Source organism: Gopherus flavomarginatus, chromosome 11, assembly GCF_025201925.1.
Source record: "Gopherus flavomarginatus isolate rGopFla2 chromosome 11, rGopFla2.mat.asm, whole genome shotgun sequence".
NCBI classification, from domain to species: Eukaryota; Metazoa; Chordata; order Testudines; family Testudinidae; genus Gopherus; species Gopherus flavomarginatus.
The window spans coordinates 14,766,390-14,788,313 of record NC_066627.1 but is presented as its reverse complement, the minus strand read 5'-3'; the positions used below and the strand labels follow the sequence as shown (position 1 = coordinate 14,788,313).

At 41.8% G+C, this 21,924-nt stretch overlaps 2 pseudogenes; both read right to left on the bottom strand.

Moving 5' to 3' along the window:
* Positions 1-3,319: 3,319 nt before the first annotated feature.
* On the bottom strand, positions 3,320-4,247 carry LOC127031249 (olfactory receptor 13A1-like; annotated as a pseudogene).
* A 4,617-nt stretch (positions 4,248-8,864) lies between these two features.
* On the bottom strand, positions 8,865-9,766 carry LOC127031269 (olfactory receptor 13A1-like; annotated as a pseudogene).
* Between the last annotated feature and the right edge of the window lie 12,158 nt (positions 9,767-21,924).

The following is a 21,924-nucleotide window of genomic DNA, read 5'->3' as shown; positions in this document are numbered from 1 at the left end:
CTCTCTACTGTGATCTCTGTGAATACGTCTCCTGGGGTTTCACCCAACTCTCAGTGATTTCAGCTCTCAGCCCGGGGAACCTAGCTGCTAGTGAAGGCTGGGCTGTCTCCTCCACAGAACTGTTGCCCCACAGCCAATCTAAGCACTTCGATTTGATTATCAGTGATTTCAGCTCTAGTGGTCACTTAACAAAACAAAACACTCTCAATGCAGCCTAATCAGCTCTGCCTTTAGACAGGGGAATGGAGCAGATCAAATGGCTCCTATGACTCTTATGCTGAGCTCTCACCATCATGCAGAAACACCTGTCCCCACTCTCTCTCTCCCTTTTTTCACTGTGATCTGGCATCTGGGCCCCCTGCCTAGTGAGTTCAGTCCAGTTGAGGGTGATCCCCTCACTCTGGACAGGCTAATCACAGTTCTGCTTCCCTTTAGTTGTACAATCATAATGTAACCCTTCCGCCAGGCCGAATCGATAGCAGCAAAGGCCGGGTTCAATACATAGGGGACCCTTCTCTACAACGTAATGCAAAACCAGCTTGAGCCCCCACCCAGTGACCTGGGAAAATCTTACACACATCCCTGGGTGCCTCGAAGAGGCAATATTTCCCCTCTGGCAAGCACAGAGTCTCGGTGTAGCAGAAAATGTTTAATAACATGAAATAAACAACAAGCATTAAATTGGGAAAACACCTCAACTAGAGTTCATAGACCAAACCATGAGCAAAGACCCACTCAGGAAATTGGATCGTGTCCTCTTCCCTGGGTTCTTGAGTCCCGCAACCCCAAATCACCCCAAGACTCCAAAGTCCAATACCCCAAATGTCCCTAGAGTCCAACAACCCAAACATCACCCAGAGTCCCAAAAGTCCCTCAACCCAAAAGTCTCTGTCCCAGGTCAGTGCAGTCCCAGAGTTCAAGAGTCTATCTGCAGGGGTTTTCCCCCTGCCAGCCTGGGTAGAAAGGAGCACCTTACATGGTCTGGGGACGACTGCCCTGCCTCTCCGTGGGATTCTGCTTCTGCCTTCCCCGTGAACTGCTAAGTTCCGCTCCACACCGCTCTGCCAGCTGCTCTGCTCCACCAGCTGTCCTGTGATCCGCTCCAGCCATCCCCGCAAACTGCTCGGTTCCGCTCACTCCGTGGGCTGCTCCAATCATCCCACAAACTGCTCCACTCTGCCAGCTGCTCCACTCCGCAATATAGCTTCAGGATCCCCCACTAGTTAGCACAGCTCTTTAGAGATTTCACTTCTTAGTGAGTTCAGCTCAGAATCCTGTAACTTAGATTCCTAAGGGAATCAAAAATCAGCTCTAGTATTCAACAGTGGAGAAAGGAGGAGGTGCAACTGATGCTTCTGGCTCACACAAGGAGCCTACACCCTTGTCTAGCGAGTGCCACTCAATTGATGGTGAGATTCCCTGTCACAAAGCAGTTTCACAGTTCCTCATCCACACAATCAGGGTGACAACACTCCACTCCTCCCACCCCAACAACAAAGAAAATGAGGATCCCACAGCTGCCAAGGCAACCATCCAAGGCTGCTGTGGGCTATGCCGGGTGGAGTGGGTGTGCCTATGTAAACACGATCAGCCTCTGAAATTCTTTTCCACACTCGCCATAATTTACATCCTGACTCTGCTTACAAGAATAACAACATTTACTGAACCCTGCATTTAATACTAAAGTGATTTTTAACCCAACACCAGACAACATTGATCACTTTGGCAACACAATTCTGTCTGCTGAATCCCAATGCAGAGTTGTGGGTCTTCATGTAAACACAGTCCGGTCCTGAAGCCTTTTTCCTCCAGCTCAGGGGAAAGCTCATTCAGACTTTGCTTACTGTAGTAAAAATTCCCCAGCACCTCTACTGCTGCATCTGAGCATGCACACTTCTGCTCCAATCAAGGTGTCCAGAGCAGTGCAAGAACTCAGAGGAGACAGATGTCCTATGTCTATGCCAGCACTTTGTCTCTCCTCTTTCTTGTCTCTCTCCATTTATCATTAGTCTAGCAAGAGTCTGTCTACAGTGCTGTGGGACTGTGACCAAAAAGACAGATAAGAGCAACCCCTTAAAGAGACAGACCCTGGTTTGCCAGATGTAGGTGTGGCTAATCACCCTGACTGCTATGCCTGGGTTTCTTTAGGCTGAGGTTGCAAGTGTGAGTCAGCACAGGAGTCAGAAGCAGCACTGCCAATCTTTGCTGTCTTTTTTCTGCCTCTTTTCATGCATGTTTGTCTTGTTTCAGGATCGGACTCCAACAACAACAGCAGGTCATGGTCATCAAAACTGATGTTTTCTCTTTTCTAAGATTATCTTTAAGACCATTAAAAAAACAACCTCCAAACAGAGATTTTGCATATGAAAATCTGTATATATCTAAAAGGAAAGAGAATAAGGGAAATTGTTGCAATGGAAACCTTCTTTCAAACATTATTTTAAATATATCTGAGCTGTTTTTGTTTGCATGTTTCTTTTTTTGGGATTTTAATAAAACATTAAAAAAAGAAATTCAATGATGGATCTTATAGTAAGTCAGCAGCAATAAATATACATGAAACCCATGATCTCAGTGAATTGTTTGTTGTTGTAACAGTGAGCAATGCTTTGATTAATATCTTAGACATTGTTGGGATTGAGACATTACCTTACTAACAAAACCTGTCTTTTCTAAAAAATAATTAGATGATAGAAATTCTTGTATTAAAATCTCTGATCTGAGTCCATGACACGAGGACTGGAGACCTCCAGAACTCAAAAAAATATGTGTTTGAGAGGTTTCTGGGGTTTAAAGTCTGCTAAGGAAATAAGGCACAGAGAGAAAGTCAGTTTGATATTTTTTATCATATTTACTCATGGAGGCAGAGAAAGGAATGTTATTATTCTGCGAGACTGTATTTTCAATAATATGATCCACAATGAGACAGATTTTTATCAGTATTTCAGAACCTAAAGAGTTTTCCTGGAGCACCTAATATGCATTGAAATCAGTGCATATTAGGTGACAAGGTGATTTTGAAAATCTCACTGGGTATCTAAATACCTTCAAAATTCTGACCCAACATGACAGCCCAGCTAGTGTGACTAGTACATTCCATGGAACCTTATCCCCAGCTAATGTAAATCACCATAGCCTCACTGCAGTCAGTGCAACACATTCCCACCTGGTGTAAATCATTGTAGTTCTATTCAAGTGAATGAATCATAATGCAAATTTGTGTCTAATGAAGTTCATAGTTTTGCAACAATTTACATCACCCTTGGATTTGGCTTAAAAGGAACTAAGCAGGTGATAATCAGGTTCATGCTTGGAAAAATTAACTTTTTGTGGTGAATGGAAAGGTTCTCTTCATGGCCACTTTGACCTCCTTATTGCGCACACTGTAGATCACAAGGTTCAGGGTGGGAGTGACTAGGGTGTACATTATGGCCACCTTCTTGCTTTTATCCAATGAGTTACTGGAGGTCAGCTGGATGTAGGTGTAGAACATGGTGGAGTAGTACAAGATGACCACAAGTAGGCGGGAGGAGCAGGTGGAGAAGGTTTTCTGCTTCCCTTTGGAGCTCTGGATTTTCAGGATGGTGATGGAAGCTATAGGACACGATAGTCAGAAGGAAGTTCCCCATGACCAGGAAGATGTCAGCCATGAACATCATGATTTCATTGACGTAAGTGGAGCTGCAGGACAGTGCCAGTATTGCTGGGAACTCACAGAAGAAATGCTGGATAAAGTTGGGCCCACAAAAATCCAGGCGCAGCACAAGCAATAGGTGGATAAATGAATTGATGGTAACAACAGCCCAGACACTGACTGCTAAAGGGATACAAATTTCCCTGTTCATGAATTTTACATAATGCAAAGGGTGGCAAATGGCTACATACCGGTCATATGACATGACAGTTATCAACAGAAGCTCCGTTACCAGTGATGATGTTAAGACAAAGAGCTGCGTGATGTAGCCTGCAAAGGAGATGGTTTTCTTCTTCTGCATCAGGTTTTCCAGCATTTTAGGTACAACAGAGGAAGTGCACAAAATATCAGCCAGGGCTAAATTGGCAATGAAGAAGTACATGGGAGTGTGAAGAGGTGGGTGGATAACAATAGCCACAATGATTGGGAAATTGCCCATGACGACTGCTGTATAAAGGCATAGGAATAGCCCAAAGAACAGCCCCTGGTGGTGAGGATGGTCAAAGAGCCCCTGGATGAACTCAGTCACTCTGGTGTAATTACTATGTTCCATTGCTTGAGTGTTCCTTCTATAGCAACAAAGGTTAAAGTCTTGGTCAGGTATTGCATCAGAAACCACAACAATATGAAAAAAAAAAACAAGGAGTCCTTGTGGTACATTAGAGACTAACAAATTTATTTGGGCATAAGCTTTTGTGGGCTATAACCCACTTCTAGATATAGGATGGTTTCAGTATAAACCACACATACAATATAGAAAAAATACAAAAAACATTAATGTGTTAGTCTCTAAGGTGCCACAAGGACTCCTAGTTGTTTTTGCTGCTACACGGCTAACCCTATGACACCTACAGCAATATGTCAACTGAAGTATTGAGAGGGGTTGATGGGGGGAGGTACATTGGTTAGATAGATAGATAGATAGATAGATAGATAGATAGATAGATAGATAGATAGATCTCTTGTCATACCGTGAACACTTAACACAGCATATAAACAAACTAAACTACAATAAATTATTTTAGCACAATAATCTGTCTCAGCAACTGAATCCATATTCTCACAGCATTTGAGTGAAGAAGGGAGACATGACACACTTGATGTGCTCAAATACAGGTTCATGAAGTCATCTGGGCTGTTTACAAAAAATGCATGTGATAGGAGTTCACAATATGATCTTAAACATCATTCATATACCAATAGTCTTATTAATAACCAAGATTCCACTTTGCAAACTAATTTAACAAATTATATCTGTTGCAATATAGGATGGTTTCAGTTCATATCGCGCATACAATATTCAAAAGAAAAAAACATACTGTAATAATATATATGTTTAGGTGAAATCAGGATGCAAAAAAGTAAGGACTTGATTCCACTTTAACTCATGCTAGTGTAAATTGCCGGCAATGGGAATGATTCTCATTCACTGGAATTACACTGGTGTAAAATTTGTGTAAAGGAGTGCGGACTACTGCTCTCCAACATGTGTATGTGTGTGTGTGTGTGTGTGTGTTGCTTTTTTATTAGGAATGATATTTGCATGATTGACAAGTCCTTCCTACTGCATTACTGTTAAGTTTCCATTTACTGTGTTCAAATGTCTCTAGTCTTATCACTAGTTTATTGCTTCTGCTGATTTTCCTCTCACTCCTCCTGGAGTAAATCAGGAGAATCTGCTTTGAAGTCAATGAAGTTACTGAACTGTAAAAATAATGAAAACCAGAAGAGCTTCAGGGCTAACAAAACTAACTAATCATGAGGTCATATTAGAGTCATTTCGAATCATAGACTCATAGAACCGTAGGGTTAGAAGGGTCATTTAGTCTCCCCCTAGGCAAGATGCAGGATTTGTTGTGTCTAAACCATCCAAGATAGATAGCTCCAGCCTCTTTTTGAAAACCTTCAGTGAAGACACTTCCATGACCTCTAGGCAAATTAGAGCTTTTGTTTGTTTGTTTTTTAAGTCACCCACTGCATTACATTTCAAATTCAATTGCATACTTTTCAGGGCACAGACTATAAGTAGTCAATCCTCCAAATCTCAGATCAGTGTTGTAATATATCTCCATTAACTTAATCTCAGCTAAAATTAAATACAGAGCAGCTTTCCTGAAGTGTGTGAATTTACATCAGATTTCTATCCGTCAAACTGAGGTCAGCATTTGGTCTTACAGTCATAAAAAAGTGATGGAAAGGTGTATTCCTGCAAAGAACTTTTAGTCAAATAGCAAAAACAAAATATAGAAACTAAATTTAGCTCAATTTTCCAATGAGTGTAAATGAATTAATCATTCCACTCACTGAATTTCACAAGGTCGCTTAGAAACTTTGAAATGCCAGCCTAAAGAAGTCAGAAAACTTCATATAGAAACATGAATTATGAGAAAGGAAGAAAGCAAGCAAGCAAGAAGAATATTCTCACTTCTCATTCAATCCTCCAGTACAATGGATCAAGCTGTAATTTAAATGCAGAGACTGAATTATGACTCATTCATCTTCATATATAGCAGCCTTCTGTTGGGAGATCTTGCATCCCTTGTGAATCTGGACAAAAGTTGACTCTCAAACAAGGCCTCAAAGGAGAAAGTAAATGGGAGTCACCTAAATCACTATAAATAAACTTTCCACATTAAGTTGGCAAAATTCCTTTAGGTCTTAGGTCCAAATATCTGTTCTACTGAATTGTCCAGGAGAAAGCATTTTTTTCTATCAATGCATTTCTTTCTGAACATAGTGGTACCAATAGATATCGATTCCATATTAATCAGTGAAGGTCAGTGAATAAAATCTCAGCGTGAAATCCTGGCCACATTAATGGGAGTCAATAGGAAGGCTGACCTTGGCTTCAGTGGGGTCTGGATTTCACATTCAGACTTCTACTTTCAGTAATCCTTGGTCCTGAATCATCTGAGTTCATTCTCTGTGTTAAATGCCTCTACTCTACAAGGAGTAATAGTCTCAAGTTGCAGTGGGGGAGGTTTAGGTTGGATATTAGGAAAACCTTTTTCACTAGGAGAGTGATGAAGCACTGGAATGGGTAACCTAGAGAGGTGGTGAAATCTCCTTCCTTAGAGGTTTGTAAGGTCAGGTTTAAAAAAGCCCTGGCTGAAATGATTTAGTTGGGAATTGATCCTGCTTTGAGCAGAGGATTGGACTAGATGACCTCTTGAGGTCTCTTCCAACCCTAATCTTCTATTATTCTATGTCTTCACTAATATAATTATCAAACCAACTTCTGAGAACTTTGAGTAGTGTCTTCTCCGTTGGTCCTGTGAATTCGATGGGGCAACTCTCCATCAGGTGTAAATCAGCATAGCTCCATCACAGTCAATGAGACAAATCCAGAGCTAGAGGAAATCAGACTTGTTTCAACAAAGTCAACAGGCCTGTCAACAAGCTCTGTCAATTTTGCTGTTTCACAGCACTTGAGGATTGAATGGAGCTACACAGGTGTCACTCCACACAATCTCTGAAGGTAGTGCTGTTGATAATACATGAATGAGAGCCAAATCTGAGTCACAGAATAATCCTATGTAGGAAAAAAAAAACCATATTAAATTTCAGATGAAAGAGATATTTCAGGGGTTGCAGTTACATAGGGGAAAATCTTTTAAATTATATAGACCCCATTACCGCCAAGCACTTAAGCACATGCTTGATTCTTATCTTATGAGTCATCCTATTGACTTCAATCAAGTACTCACATGCTTAAAAGAGAAGCAGATAGGCTCTTGGATCACAGCTACAACTGTGTTCCAAAGTTTTGGTGTCACCATACTTATGGAATCTCATTGTGTCAATTAAGCAAAATGGAACTTCCAAAAAAAATTTCTTGGAGTTTCATTTTTTTTAAGTGAAGTCCCCTGACTGTCCCCAGGTCCTACTGATTGTTTGTCTTAATGATTGCCCCAGTTGTTGTCCCAGCTGATCGACAGAAAAGGTAGTACTGTATAGCATCTGTAATGGGGATTGCAATAAATTGTGGTATCCTTCAGACTTATTTTGAATAAGTGAGATTTCCTTTTTATCCTTACTTTATGAAGGATCCATGCATGGCTTATATATCACTACAGAGTCATGGTCCCAGACCTGTCATTATGGATGTAATCAAGGATTATAGATGAATAGATTACGAGGTCAGAAGGGATCCCTGTGATCATCTGTTCTGACCTTTTGTATAGCACAGGCCAGAGAACTTCCTTCAATTAATCCCTAGAGCAGATGTTTTAGACAAAAATATCAAAACTTGAGTTAAAAATTGTTGGTGATGGTGAATCCACCACAATCTTAGGTATAGTGTTCTGGTGGTTAATTACTCTCACTGTTTAAAATGTTCACAATCAGAATTTGTTTAGCTTCAACTTCCAGCCAATGGGTCACATTGTTACATTCTCTTCTAAATTGAAGAGCCCATTTTTAAATATTTATTGCACTTGTAGGTGCTTATAGATCATGGGTTCTCAAACTGGGGGTTGGGATCCATCAGAGGATCATAAGGTTATTACATGGTGAGTCGAGAGCTTTCAGCCTCCACCCTAAACCCCAGCATTTATAATGGTCTCAAATATATAAAAATATAAAAATGGCTGGGCCATCTCTTTGACAGAAATACTGTCCCACAGCAGATCTAAGCACTTAGACTTGATTATCAGTGATTTCAGCTCTAGTGGTCACTTAAAACAAATCACTCTCTATAGAGCCTAATCTACTCTGCCTTTAGACATAGGAGAGGAGAAGGTCAAATGGTGCCTATAAATCTTAGGCAGATCTCACACCACCATGCAGAACCACCTCTCTCTCACTGTCTTCTCTGCAATCTGGCATCTGAACCCCCTGCCTAGTGAGTTCAGTCCAGTTGAGGGTGACCCCCTCAGTCAGGACAGGCTGAGTACAGTTCTACTCGCCTTTACTTGTACAATCAGGATAACAACATTTACTGAACCCTGCATTCAATGTTTTTTTTTTAATTATTAAATCCAAGGTTTAAAAAAAAGTATGCAATACATAGGTTGACAGAAGAGTGTCTGGACATCTGGGTACAGTGCTTAGATTATCCACAAATGTACGTGTATTGAAATCATTAGTTCCATGAAAATTTACACCGCCTTTGGACTTGGCCTGCAAGGGACAAGGCAGGTGAGAATAGGGTTCACTCTCTGAAGAACTGTTATTTTGTGGTGAATGGAAGGATTTTCTTGATTGCCACTTTGACCTCAGTATTGCGCAGACTGTAGATCACAGGGTTCAGGGTGGGAGTGACTAGGGTGTACATTATGGCCACCTTCTTGCTTTTATCCAATGAGTAACTGGAGGTCGGCTGGTTGTAGGTGTAGAAGGTGGTGGAATAGTACAATGTAACCACAAGCAGGTGGGAGGAGCAGGTGGAGAAGGCTCTATGCTTCCCTTTGGAGCTCTGGATTTTCAGGAGGATGATGATAATGAAGTTATAGGACATGGTGGTCAGCACGAAGTTCCCCATGGCCAGGAAGATGTCAACCAAGGACATCATGATTTTGTTGACATAGGTGGAGCTGCAGGACAGCACCAGTATTGTTGGGAACTCACAGAAGAAATGGGGCAGCACAAGCAATATATTGACAAATGAAGTGATGGTACAATCAGCCAAGACACTGACTGCTAAATTGATACAAATTTCCTTGTTCATGAGTTTTACATAATGCAAAGGGTGGCAAATGGCTACATACCGGTCATATGACATGACAGTTATCAACAGAAGCTCCGTTACCAGTGATGATGTTAAGACAAAGAGCTGCGTGATGTAGCCTGCAAAGGAGATGGTTTTCTTCTCCTGCATCAGGTTTTCCAGCATTTTAGGTACAACAGAGGAAGTGCACAAAATATCAGCCAGGGCTAAATTGGCAATGAAGAAGTACATGGGAGTGTGAAGAGGTGGGTGGATAACAATAGCCACAATGATTGGGAAATTGCCCATGACGACTGCTGTATAAAGGCATAGAATAGCCCAAAGAACAGCCCCTGGTGATGAGGCTGCTCAAAGAGCCTCTGCTTGATTAACTGGGTCACTCTGGTGTGGTTACTATGTTCCATTGCTTGAGTGTTCCTTCTATAGCAACAAAGGTTAAAGGTTTGGTCAAGTATTGCATCGGAAACTACAGCAATAAGGCAACTGAAGCATCTAGATGGACCGATGGGAGAGGGATGTATGGGGATAGAGTGAGTGAGAGAGAGAGAGAGAGAGAGATCTTTCATTATGTTGTAGATATTTCACACAATATATAAACAAACTGAGCTACATTAAAATATATCAGCACAGTAAAGTGTCTCTGCTACTGAATATATATTCTCCTGACATTTGACAGTAGAAGAGAGAAAATAACACCCTGGTGTTCTCAAGTAGAGGCACATAATGTCAGTTGGACTATTAAATTAAACTATGATTCTTAGGTGTCCACAGTATGAACTGAAAACATCATTCTTTCACCAGTAGTCTTATTAGTAACCAAGATTCTACTTTGTACACTAATACATCTGTTGTGATCTAGGACATTTTCAGGATATATAACATACAATATATACAGTACAAAACTTGACACAGTTATATATATATGTAGGTGAAATGAAGATGCACAAAAGGCAGGATTTGATTTCCTTTTAGCTCACTCTGGTGTAAATCAGACATAACTCCATTGCAATAAATGGGGCTAATTCTCCACTCATTGGAGATGCACTGCCATACAGCTAGTGACAATGAGAGGGGAATCAAGCACCGCATATTTCATTTTTGTGTTAATCTATGTGTCAATAGACAAATGTTGCTTCATTATTAGGAATAGTGTTAAAATGATGTCACAAACAATCCCTACTGTATTCGAGATAAGTTTCCCTGCAATGTCTTCAGGTGTCTCTAGACTTATTACTGCTTAACTGCTTTTGCTGATTTTCCTCAGACATCTACTGGAGTAAATCAGGAGTATCTCCTTTAAAATCAATAGAGTTACTCAACTGTAAAAATCAAGAAAAAAAGAAAAGTACCAGAACCAACAAATCTAATTATGAGATCATATTAGAGTAATTTTTCATATATCATATTAGAGTACTTTGTAAAATATGTTGTAACGCTTTGCATCACATCCCAAATTCAATTGCAAACTTTTGAAGGAACAAACAGAAGGTTGTGAGTCTTCTTCCCCTCCCATAAGTGTCACAATATTGTAACTCTACTGGCTTTAGACTCGAGTATAGTTCAGTTAAAAAGAACTGCAATGATGTATGTGAATTTAAATCAGATTTTTTTGGTCAAATTGATATTAGAATCTGGTTCATGACACATAAGTAGAGTTGTAGAAATGTGTATTTCTGCAAAGCACATTTAGACAAATGACAGAAAATATAATACAGCACATAAATTAATTTTGCTTGACTTTCTAAAGCATATAAATGAATTAATCACTTAACGTTATTGAATTTCATAGGAAGTTGGTGATTAACACATTTAGGAGCCTTTTTAAACATCATCCTTAAGAAGAAAACTTGATTTAGAAAGAAAGAAAGAAATTCTTACCTCTCATTCAATCTTCAAATTCAACAAACCAAACAGCAATTGAAATACAGACTCTGAATGAGATATGGCTTGTTGAAGATGGTGGTTGTGACTATAGAGTGGGCTTTTGTAGTGAAATCTTGTATCTCTGGTGAATTTGGCAAAGATTTATCTCTCAAACAAAGCCCTGAAGCAGAAGGTAAATGGAAATCAGATCAAAGAGTAGAAATGAGAACCACATTTGATTTACAGGTGTCAAGGCTGATTCCCCACTGTGGCACCTCGAATGCAGACAGTGGGGGCCTGCAAGGATTCTAAACATTAACACTGGCCACTCCAGGCTTGTATTAAACTCCCGAGGTTACAGCTTTTCTCTGACCTTGAATTGGAGATGCTGCCACCACCCAAATGCACAACCCCTTTGAGAGCCCACGAAGGTGCACTTGGGAATTCCTCCCTGTGGGGTACCCTCAAGCCCTTTCACCCCCCTATCAGAGAAGAGCTGAGAAAGAAAAACAAAGGAGATCAGCTGTTGCCATCAGCTAATTAAAGGATGTGCACAAACTTCTTAGAACATAAAAATCCAATTCTGTTCTTAAAAAAGGTAAATTTTATTAATAAAAAAAAAGAAGGACAATACATCTGGAAACTCAGGCTATTGCTAGATTTAAAAAAAAAGAACTATAAGGAGTAAGCAACAAGAATAGCTTTCTTGAGTCAGTTTATAGGTTAAAAGCAAAACAAAAGCACCTGGGTTAGCACCGAGGAATCCATAATCCATAAAGAAATAAAGAGAAATACACCTTATCGAGTCTCCCTAGCTATTTCCTTATCCACTTACATATCCGGGGATTTAAATGAGTAATTTCCAGGTATGATACTGATGATTTTTTTCATACCTGACCCAAGCCTCTTACAGCATAGTTGTGCCCTGTCTGCCTCTCCCCGGAGAACAACAACAGACAGAAAAAAAGGGGCGTCTTTCCTCAATTTTAAAAAGTTTTAGCCTTCCCATTGACTCTTTTGGCCAGGTGCCCTCACTTCCTTTTACCTATGCATTTCACTGAGATTTTTTTAACCTTTTACAGGTAGAGCAATTTGAGACCAGCTACTAAGAGGGATTCTATAGCTACTGGCTGGCTGGGTGTCCATAAAAGTCAGCCACCCCCCACTTCATTTATCAGAATAGGATAATGCTGCATAGGAAGGAAAACCCATATTGAAACTGAACAGATCAACTGTTGGATCAAGAGCATAGATGTGACCCAGAGTTATGGTATCATCGCACTTATGGAGACCCACTGTGTCAATTACACAAAGTGGATTTTCTGAGAAAAAAAAAGGCATTGCCTTTCTTCAATACTTTCTTTGAAAAGCCATCTCGTCTTGGACATTTGTTCAACCTCACAGTATGAGTACTTATTGTACCTTGGTGACCAGAATGTACCTTTCTAACAATTCTTCTAATAAGTAATATTTTTTAAACTCCATCAAATATTCACTCATAGAGTTTAAGGCCAGAAGGGACAATTAAATCATCTAGTTTGCGCTCTTGTATATCACAGGCATGATAATTTCAACCAGTTACACTTGTATTGAGCCCAATAATTGGTATTTGGATAAAGCATCTTTCAGAAAGTGCTCCAGTCTGAATTTGATGCCATGAAGAGAATCCACCACTTCCCTGGGAATTTGTTCCATCAGTTAATCACGCTCAGTGTTAAAAATTTCTGCTTTATTTCTAATTTTAATTGTGGTGGCTTTAGTTTCCAGTCATTGATTCTTGTTATCTGTTTCTCTGTTAAAGAGCCCTGAGTTATAACTTGGCAATATATGACCCCGAATGGCAACCTGTGTGTTACAAATAGACACAACGGTAGTAGTAGGATTTTATGTTTATATTTTGTATAATTTAAAATAAAGGATAAAGAATAATAATGTAGCACGGTGTGTGATTTAACCATATTCTGCCAGCCACCTTTTTTCAATAGCAGAAAGGAATGGCCTAATGGGCCATTGGTAGAGATGCATCAGCCAGATCTGTGTCTGGGATGAGTTCAAGGCAGTAACAGACCTTTTAGAGTCACCACTTTGTAGTAGGTTTAGCATTTTAAAATAAGTAAAAGAATAATCACTTCTGGGCTGATATCTGGGCCTCAATCTGAGCCTGTATTTCTTTGTCTTTTAACTCCAGGGCTTTTTTATGGGCAGCCTTCTCCCTGGCTGCCTCCAAGTATTTTGACTTCTTACTCTCCTCTGCATCCAACTCCAAGTGCTTTAAGGTCTTTTGTCTTTCATGATCTTCCTTTCTTCTCTCGGCTTCCAATCTGGCTAATTCTAGATTCTTTTGGACCTCCCTTTCTATCATCCTAGCCTTTGTGCATTTTACCTAGCCTAACCTGAGAGCTAGAAAGAAAAAAAAAGCTTGTGAATTCCCTTGCAGGACTTAACTACGCTGCCTCCAGGCAACGAAGAAAAAATTCCAGCTGTTATCAGCTTCAAATAAACAAACCAAAACCAAAAAACCCTCCCTGGTTTTCCATCAGCCAAAAAAAAAAAAGGTTTTAAAATCCTGAGGTTTGTGCTTCTGGTTCAAATTTATCCCATCACTGCCACCATGTTAGGGTTCTCTTCCCACTCTGAACTCTGGGGTATAGATGTGGGGACCCACATGAAAGGCCCCCTAAGCTTATATTCTACTGGTTTAGGTTAAAAACTTTCCCCAGGCACAAATTCCTTTCCTAGTCCCTGGACTGTATTGTTGCCACCACCAAATGATTTAAACAAACATTCAGGGAGGGGACACTTGGAGCCCTATCCTCCAAAAAATATCCCCCAAGCTCCTTCAGCCCCTTTCCTGCAGAGGCTTGAGACTAATATACAAACAAAATAGGTTAAGAAGGTGAGCGCAGACCAGACCTTTGGGTTTCTAGGACACTAAAAACCAATCAATTTTTTAAAAGAAGAAATTTTTTATTAAGAAAACAGTTCCAGAATCCCACCTGCAAAATCAGGATGGAAGGTAACTTTACAGGATAAAACATGATTTCAAATACAGAGGACTCCCCTCTGGGCTTAACTTTACAGTTACAAAATAACAGGAATAAAAATCCCTTTTAGCACAGGGAAAATTCACAACCTAAAACAAAAGAGAATCTAATGCATTTGCTTGCTATCACTTACAATTTTTGTAATTTAATATGTATCATTTCAGTAGTAGTTGGATTACCTGCTTGGCCTCTCTCTTTGACCCGAGAGGGAACAAAACAAAAAGCACAAACAACCCTCCCTCCACACACACATTTGAAAGTATCCTCTTTCCCCATTGGTCCTTCTGGTCAGGTGCCAACTAGGTTAACTGAACTGATTAACCACTTATATGTAAGTGATTCTGTACCTCTGACCAGGAGGGATTTGATGTTACTGCACACATGAAGGATATTACCCTTACCTTTATAGTTATGACAAACTGGTATGGAGGCCACCTGGAATAATTAGGTAGATACTATAGCCCAACAGAATGACATAGCAGTTGTAACCAGAGGTCAGAAAAGGGACATTGGTGTTGACAAATCTGAGCCAAGAGATGGCACTGCAGACTGCCCTAAACAAGTTCGAGGAAAAATAGAAAGACAGGAGTTAATGTAGACCATCAGTTTATGCATGGAATGGAAGGGACTTTAAGAAGGCTAAAGTAAGTAGCAGAATGGAAGTGTATGGAAGCTGATTTTAAAACACGGATGCGAAACTGTGTGAGGTCCTCTCAGGACAAGGCTCGTCCACCGCACTGGCAACCCATGATGCACCAATGAAGGTGTGGGCCATGGCACAGGGTTCAAATTGATTTTATTGATAAATTGCTAAGGAGTAGGGAAGGATTCCAGTACTTATTGGTAATAATTGATTCCTTTTCAGGATGGGTGGAGGCATTTCCTACCAAAGATAATAGCACCAGGGTGGTGCCAAAAAGTTCTTTAATGAGGTAGTATATAGATATGGCACCCCTGAAATAATAGATTATTACAATGCGGGAGTCTTTGTCGGAGAAATCTTTACAATAATGAAACAAATCTTGGAAATTAAACAAAAGCTCCATATACCACACCGGCCTCGGTCCTCAGGTCATGTATAGCACTATTAAGGAACCGCTCCAGAAGGTAGTAAATCACAGAGGAAAAGGCTGGCTGGATAAATTGCCCATGATCTTGACTGTTATTCAGAGCAGTAATAGACTAAGGACAAAAATTCAACCCTGTCAATTCTGTTTCAATATCCAATGTGCCAAATGATTGATCCTAGTTACTTGGTACAGGGTGAAGAAAAGAGCTCTAATATAACCGAGCATGATTATTTTCAATGGCTCAAACAGGTACAAGAAGATAAAACCACCCTCCAATATAGGGTTAACCAGGCCATCAAACACATGAACAACAAAATTCAGAAACAAAGGCCCATAACGGTACCAATTCATGTACCTTAAAATGGGAAAATGAGGTCACTCGCTGGAATCAAAGTGGATAGGCCCTTATTCCATAGAGGACCGCCTTAGCCAATTGGTATAGCACACTGAAAAAACTGAAAAACTGAAATGGGTACATGCTTCACAAATTAAACTGTTTACATATATAATGATGTTTGAATTCTTTGCAGAAAAGGACATCTCAGAACCTGAGCACGAGACGCTGCTTAACCATCACCATTCTAATCCACAGAAAATGAGACTCCAGCGTAAGGTCTGTCTTTACCTGCTTCTGGGAACTTTTAGTGCCCAGATAATTAGAGCAATCATGGTAGAAGATGCAGCCCTCTTCATAAGCCAAACTTTAAGGAATAATTCGCTCCCCAACAACCAATCATGGATTCCTATTCGTGATCCGGTGATCCTCATGGCATGGTATGATAACAACACTAGCCACATTTTTAAATCCTTAGGAAATATCAATGTGTATGCCTGGGAAGGGGAAGTGGGACTTAAAGTTCACCTTTTAAACACCACAGGGATACCAAACCACTGGGAAATAGGGGTAAAAATAGATGGTCCCTATAGGGATACCACATACAGTTCCAGCTACTCACAGTTACCATATCAGTGGGATGATCCTGTTAAGACAGGAACTACAGTAAAAGTTATTGTGGGGTACAGTCCAATACCCCTTGGTGAATGGAAACTATGCTTCCCAGACACATGCACCAGAACCTGGACCAGCGATTATACATTTGAAAGAGGCACAGCAATTAAGATAAAGAAACCAAAATTGTTTGTTACTCAAAGTGATCCAGTAGAAGTCTTGTTAAATATTAGTAACAATAAAAATTGGTATGGACTGGACTCAGATGAACCTGTCTATAATGGAATCCGGATGTTCACCCTACTCCCTTCCTATTGTAACAGCCTGGATAAAAACACATTGACACTCTAATGGCCGAGCAAAACAAGATGTAGTAGATACCAAATTAGGAAGAGTTGCTTTTGGAGCAGGAATTATGAATACTGTGGACCTGGAGGTAATTGAGAATAAGTTCCTTGTCCCTACTTCAAGCAGGCAGATACAAGTGTGGACTTGGTTCAAATAGGTCTGGAAAACCCAAAAGCAAAATGGAATATGTGGTGGTAGCTGAACACCACTTCCTGGCTGCTGTATAAACAACAAATAGAATTAGGAAATAAAACTGCCTTGGCCGTAAGATGTACTGAGATGCAAATTCTTAGTTTAGCATCACTTGAATACAAAAAGCTTTGGGTAATATCTAGGAATGTTTGGGTATTAATATGGAAAGTAAGTGTGCTCCCAAAATTGACCATGGGTTCTGGGTCAGTGGATCTCATTTGTTTCTAAAGTTAACTGGCTCTGGGTGGAGTCTGGTCACTGTTCCTGTTCCACACTCCCAAGTTCAGACCCCTGATATCCTGTTGCCTCTTGATTCTGGAATCAGTGTCCCAGATCCCCTGAGCTACACTATTTGCTTACTCGTACTCCCCAAGAGTTCCATCCCACTGTGGTCTCTCTGAGCTTCTAGTTTAAACCCGTCAGGGACAGCATGGCAGGAAAGGAAGGCCAGGCAGAGGGATTTCTTAACCAGACTGTAGCAGGGTGGCCACCTGCTACAACCCTGAAGGGCTCAAAATCAGACCTGGGAGAGGGCTGAGGCTGGCAGAGGGTTGCTGCTAGGAAAAGCAGCAAGCCTTGGTTGATTGGGGAACCAGACACAGATGTGGTCACACCTCAATTAGGGCCCAGCTGGCCCTTATAAGAGGGCAGTGGGCCAGGAGTATAAAAAAGGAGTCTCTCTCTGTCTCTAGAGAGAGAAGGTTTGGGTGCTGGGAAGCTGAACCAAGTACCTAAAGTGGCTCCATGCTGGGGAAAGGTCAGAGGAGCTGGGAAGCTCTGGCCTGGAAAAACCCAGGCTGCAGGCCTAGTTAAAGGCCTACAAAAGGGTGCTGGGACTGCAGACAGGCAGCCAGAGATAGGCAAAGGCAGCAGTTCTTAACTTCCTTGCCGATGATGAGTAGTTTACAGACTGAAGTCTTCCTCAGGGAGCCGTGGCTAGATGATGACTGGCAGTAGCCACTGAGGCAAGGTGGGGATAGGCGCGGGGGGGGGGGTCCCCAGAGAGGGGAGACTCAGATCTGTGAGGGTACTGCCAGGGGGAAGCAGCCTGGACTGAGTGACTTGGGTCCAGCAGGGCAGTGGGACACTAGTTTTCAGAATGTGATCCGGAGTCTAGAAACGCTAATTCACTGGATGATCATCAGATAGCACCGGAGGGGAGAGTCTCACTCTGCCACACAGACTCAATTTACTCTTAAAAGCACTCAAGAGTTTTAATAAAAAGATCCTGGTCTGATCTCACCCCTTCTGGGAGTCTGAGGTTTGGAAGGAACTGAGCCAAAGCACAGTCCTTCCTGTTCTATCCCTCCTTCTCTTCCGGCTTAGATGATGTGATGGGAAGCTCCCCAATCACAGCATTGTTCTGCTCCTACGAAGGAGTGATAGATGTGTATCCTGCAGTATCCTGAAAAAAACTGATTACATTGTGTTTAAGTCTCTTTGGCATCCATTGCATTAAATGCAAAGGTGAAGGATTATTGTGAGTCTCGGGAAGTATTATGAACTTTAATGGACAAGAATGGACTTTTGAACAAATGGTGTCAAATGAATTCCCTGGGGAATCTCTAGGGGGAGATGACTGCAAATTTCTGCCTCCGGTTTTGTAAACTCCCAGCCTTTTGAAGCTACTCCCTGAGGAAATGACCATTCCCTGCTGATTACCTCTTCCCATTATCTCAAGATCAAAGGCCCACGCTGTATAAAGGAAATACTGACCTATGTATGCAAGTTCTTTTTCTGAGCTAAAGCTGTTATGAACTTGTTACCACAGAAAAAAACCCTAGATGGAGTTTGAAGGACTGAGGTGGGGTGATCGCTGGTTGGCTCATTACCATCTGTTTAGGTTCTTTTATTGTTTTAAGATGTTTCCTCTGTAATGATTTCACCTGAACAATAATTGTGCCTGCTTAGAAAGGGCTGTTTCGTAATTTATGACTATGGGCATTTACAGGCCTTTTAGGGCTTGCTGGGAATAACACAGGATAGTCATGGCATTTTTCAGCCTGGAGAAACCCTGGTGAGGAGGGACAGATATTTTGAAGAGCAGTGTCTTTCCCTTGAAAAACTAGTCAATTTCTGTCACAGGTTTCACCTCCACTCTGGACTTTAGAGTATAGATGTGGGGACCTGCATGAGAAGCCCTAAGCTTAATTACCATCTTAGATGTGGTTTTGCGGCCACCACTCCCAAGTACTAATTCCCTTTCCTGGGTAGTCTTGAGAGACTTCACCAATTCCCTGGTGCAGGGCCAGCTTTAGGCCAATTCAATCAATTCACCTGAATTCAGCCCCGCCTCTAAGGGGACCCCGCACCCAAGCCCTGGTCCAGCGTACCAGCAAGAGCCAGTGCACCGCACCGGGGTGGCCCGGCTTCCTCAGGGGGCAATTTAAAGGGCCTGGGTCTCCCAGCAGGTGCTGGAGCCCCAAGCCCTTTAAATTGCCTCCAGAGCCCAACTGTTGGAGCCCTGGGGTAGGACCATGGGGCTCTGTGGGCTATTTAAAAAGTCCGGGGCTCCTATTGCTTCTACCGCCCCGGCCCTTTAAATAGCCACCCGAGCCTTGGGGTAGCAGGGGGCTCCGGGGGCTATTTAAAGGGAAGGGGCTCCAGCTGCCTCTGCTGCCCCAGTCCTTTAAATAGCCCCCGGAGCCCTGCTGCTTCCCTTAAACTCCCTCAGCTATTTACAGGGCCGGGGCAGGGGACGCAGGGGAGCCCTGGGCTCTTTAACTAGCCCCCAAGCCCCGGCCTGCTGCTGCTACCCCGGTGGGGGAGAGAGAAGGAGGAGGGGGCACTCACCATACAGGGTGGGCTGTACCCCTTGTTCTACCCACAACAGCCCTGGACCCCCTGCCCTGTCTCCAGCCAACCCCTGCCGCACCCCCCTGATTGAAGCCAGCCAGTCCTGAACTCCTCTGTCTCCAGCCCTGCCAACCCCTGCTGCACTCCCCTGTGGCCCTGCCTGAAGCCAGCCAGCCCACCCCACACACTCCTGTCTCCAGCCAGCCCCACACCCCATGCCCTCACTGCAGCCAGATCCTACCTCCAGTCAGCCCCTGCCCTGCCTCCAGCCAGCCCCATGTGTACTGGTGCCCTGCAGTTCCTAAGGCAGTAACCCTGCACACTTGCTTCAATGAGGGGGACAGGGAGCAGCTGGGACCCACACATATGCACACCCTAGGGTGACCAGACAGCAAGTGTGAAAAATTGGGACGGGGTGGAGGGTAATAGGAGCCTATATAAGAAAAAAATCCAAAAAATTGGGACTGTCCCTATAAAATTGGGACATCTGGTCACCCTAGCACACCTCCAGGGAGTGGCGGAGACCCACACATGTGAAACAGAGCTCTTTTCTAGTTCAGGCCCATCTTTTTAAAAAAGAACTTTAGGTAGGGTAAATGTACATCCATGTTTTTCCGGACATGTCAGGCTTTTTGGTTCTTAAATCGCCATTCGAGAGGAAAATATGGACGTATGATAACCCTATTGGTACAAAAAATATATACTGTGGCTCATCCCTTAAATCAAAACTTTTTATAGGAAAACAGTCGCTAAGAAATGAAAGGCTTTTTTTTACATTTTTTTTTAAGTCATCCCTTCCGGGGACCCGCCGAAAATGTTCGAATTGGGCCCCACACTTCCTAAAGCCGGCCCTGCCCTGGTGAATGCTGATCCAAACCCCTTGGATCTTAAAACAAGGAAGAATTACTCATTCTCCTTCTCTTCCCCCCCCCCCCCACCACCAATCCCTGGTGAGTCCAGATTCAACCCCTTTGGATCTAAAAAAATGGGAAAAAATCAATCAGGTTCTTAAAAAGAAGGCTTTTAATTCAAGAAAAGAAAGGTAAAAGAAAAAAAAACTTCTGGGAGATAGCATACAAGTTGATCTCATAGACAACAAATTTAAAACACAGGATGTTCCCTTGGTCAAAAGCCTTATTACACACAAGAATACCCAAATTTGATTATTCCCCTAATGCCAAGCCAAGTTACAAAAGGAAATAAACATAAACCTATTTATTCTTTTCTAAAACTTACTACTCTGATAATAAGGTGGTCCCTTAATCCTTTTCACTCGTCTGACACTGAAACTGACTAAACAAAGGAAAACTTCCCTCCTTCCTTTTGAAACATCTTGTTCCCCTTTGGTTCCCCTGGTCAGGTATCAGCTAGGCTAGGTGAACTTCTAAACCCTTTACAAGTAAAAGAGGTATTAACCCTTAACTATCTGTTTATGACAATTTCTACAAGTTATTACTAAAAGTTTTATTCTCTTAATAACAATGGAATATAAATATCATTTTTTTTAGCTCTAGTACTATATGAACTTGGCTTTATTATGGTATTTATCTGCTGGAGCTGTATTGATGTGAAAAAAAGCTGTTCAATAAGGGCTTTGTCTAACATCTGAGTTGTTACATTATTGGGTGAACAGTTTTTTAATATAGCAGACCTTAAGGTGGCCATCCTGCAGCAAAAAAACTTCAGGACCAGACTTCAAAGAGAAACTGCTGAGCTTCAGTTCATCTGCAAATTTGACACTATCAGCTCAGGATTAAACAAAGACTGTGAATGGCTTGCCAATTACAAAACCAGTTTCTCCTCCCTTGGTTTTCACACCTCAACTGCTAGAACAGGGCCTCATCCTCCTTGATTGAACTACCTCATTATCTCTAGCTTGCCTGCATATATATATATATACCTGCCCCTGGAAATTTCCACTAAATGCATCTGATGAAGTGGGTATTCACCCACGAAAGCTCATGCTCCAAAACTTCTGTTAGTCTATAAGGTGCCACAGGACTCTTTGCTGCTTTTACAGTTTTTTAATGGGATTTTCACAAGTGCTTGAGTAGGTTGTGCACCTGGGGCCAGAGTTTGAAACATGAGTTAAGCACATGGGGCCAGATTTTTTATTTAAGCACTCAGTAAGATTTTCAAAAGTATCTGGGGACTAGATTTACAAGAGGATTTAGGCATCTAACTGCCACTTTAGACACTAAAACCCAGAATCAGGCCTCACTGGGATTCTCAAACCCCCTGAGCAGCCACTGCCAAACATTATAGGGACCATTGCCTGGCACTATATTCTTGCACTGTAA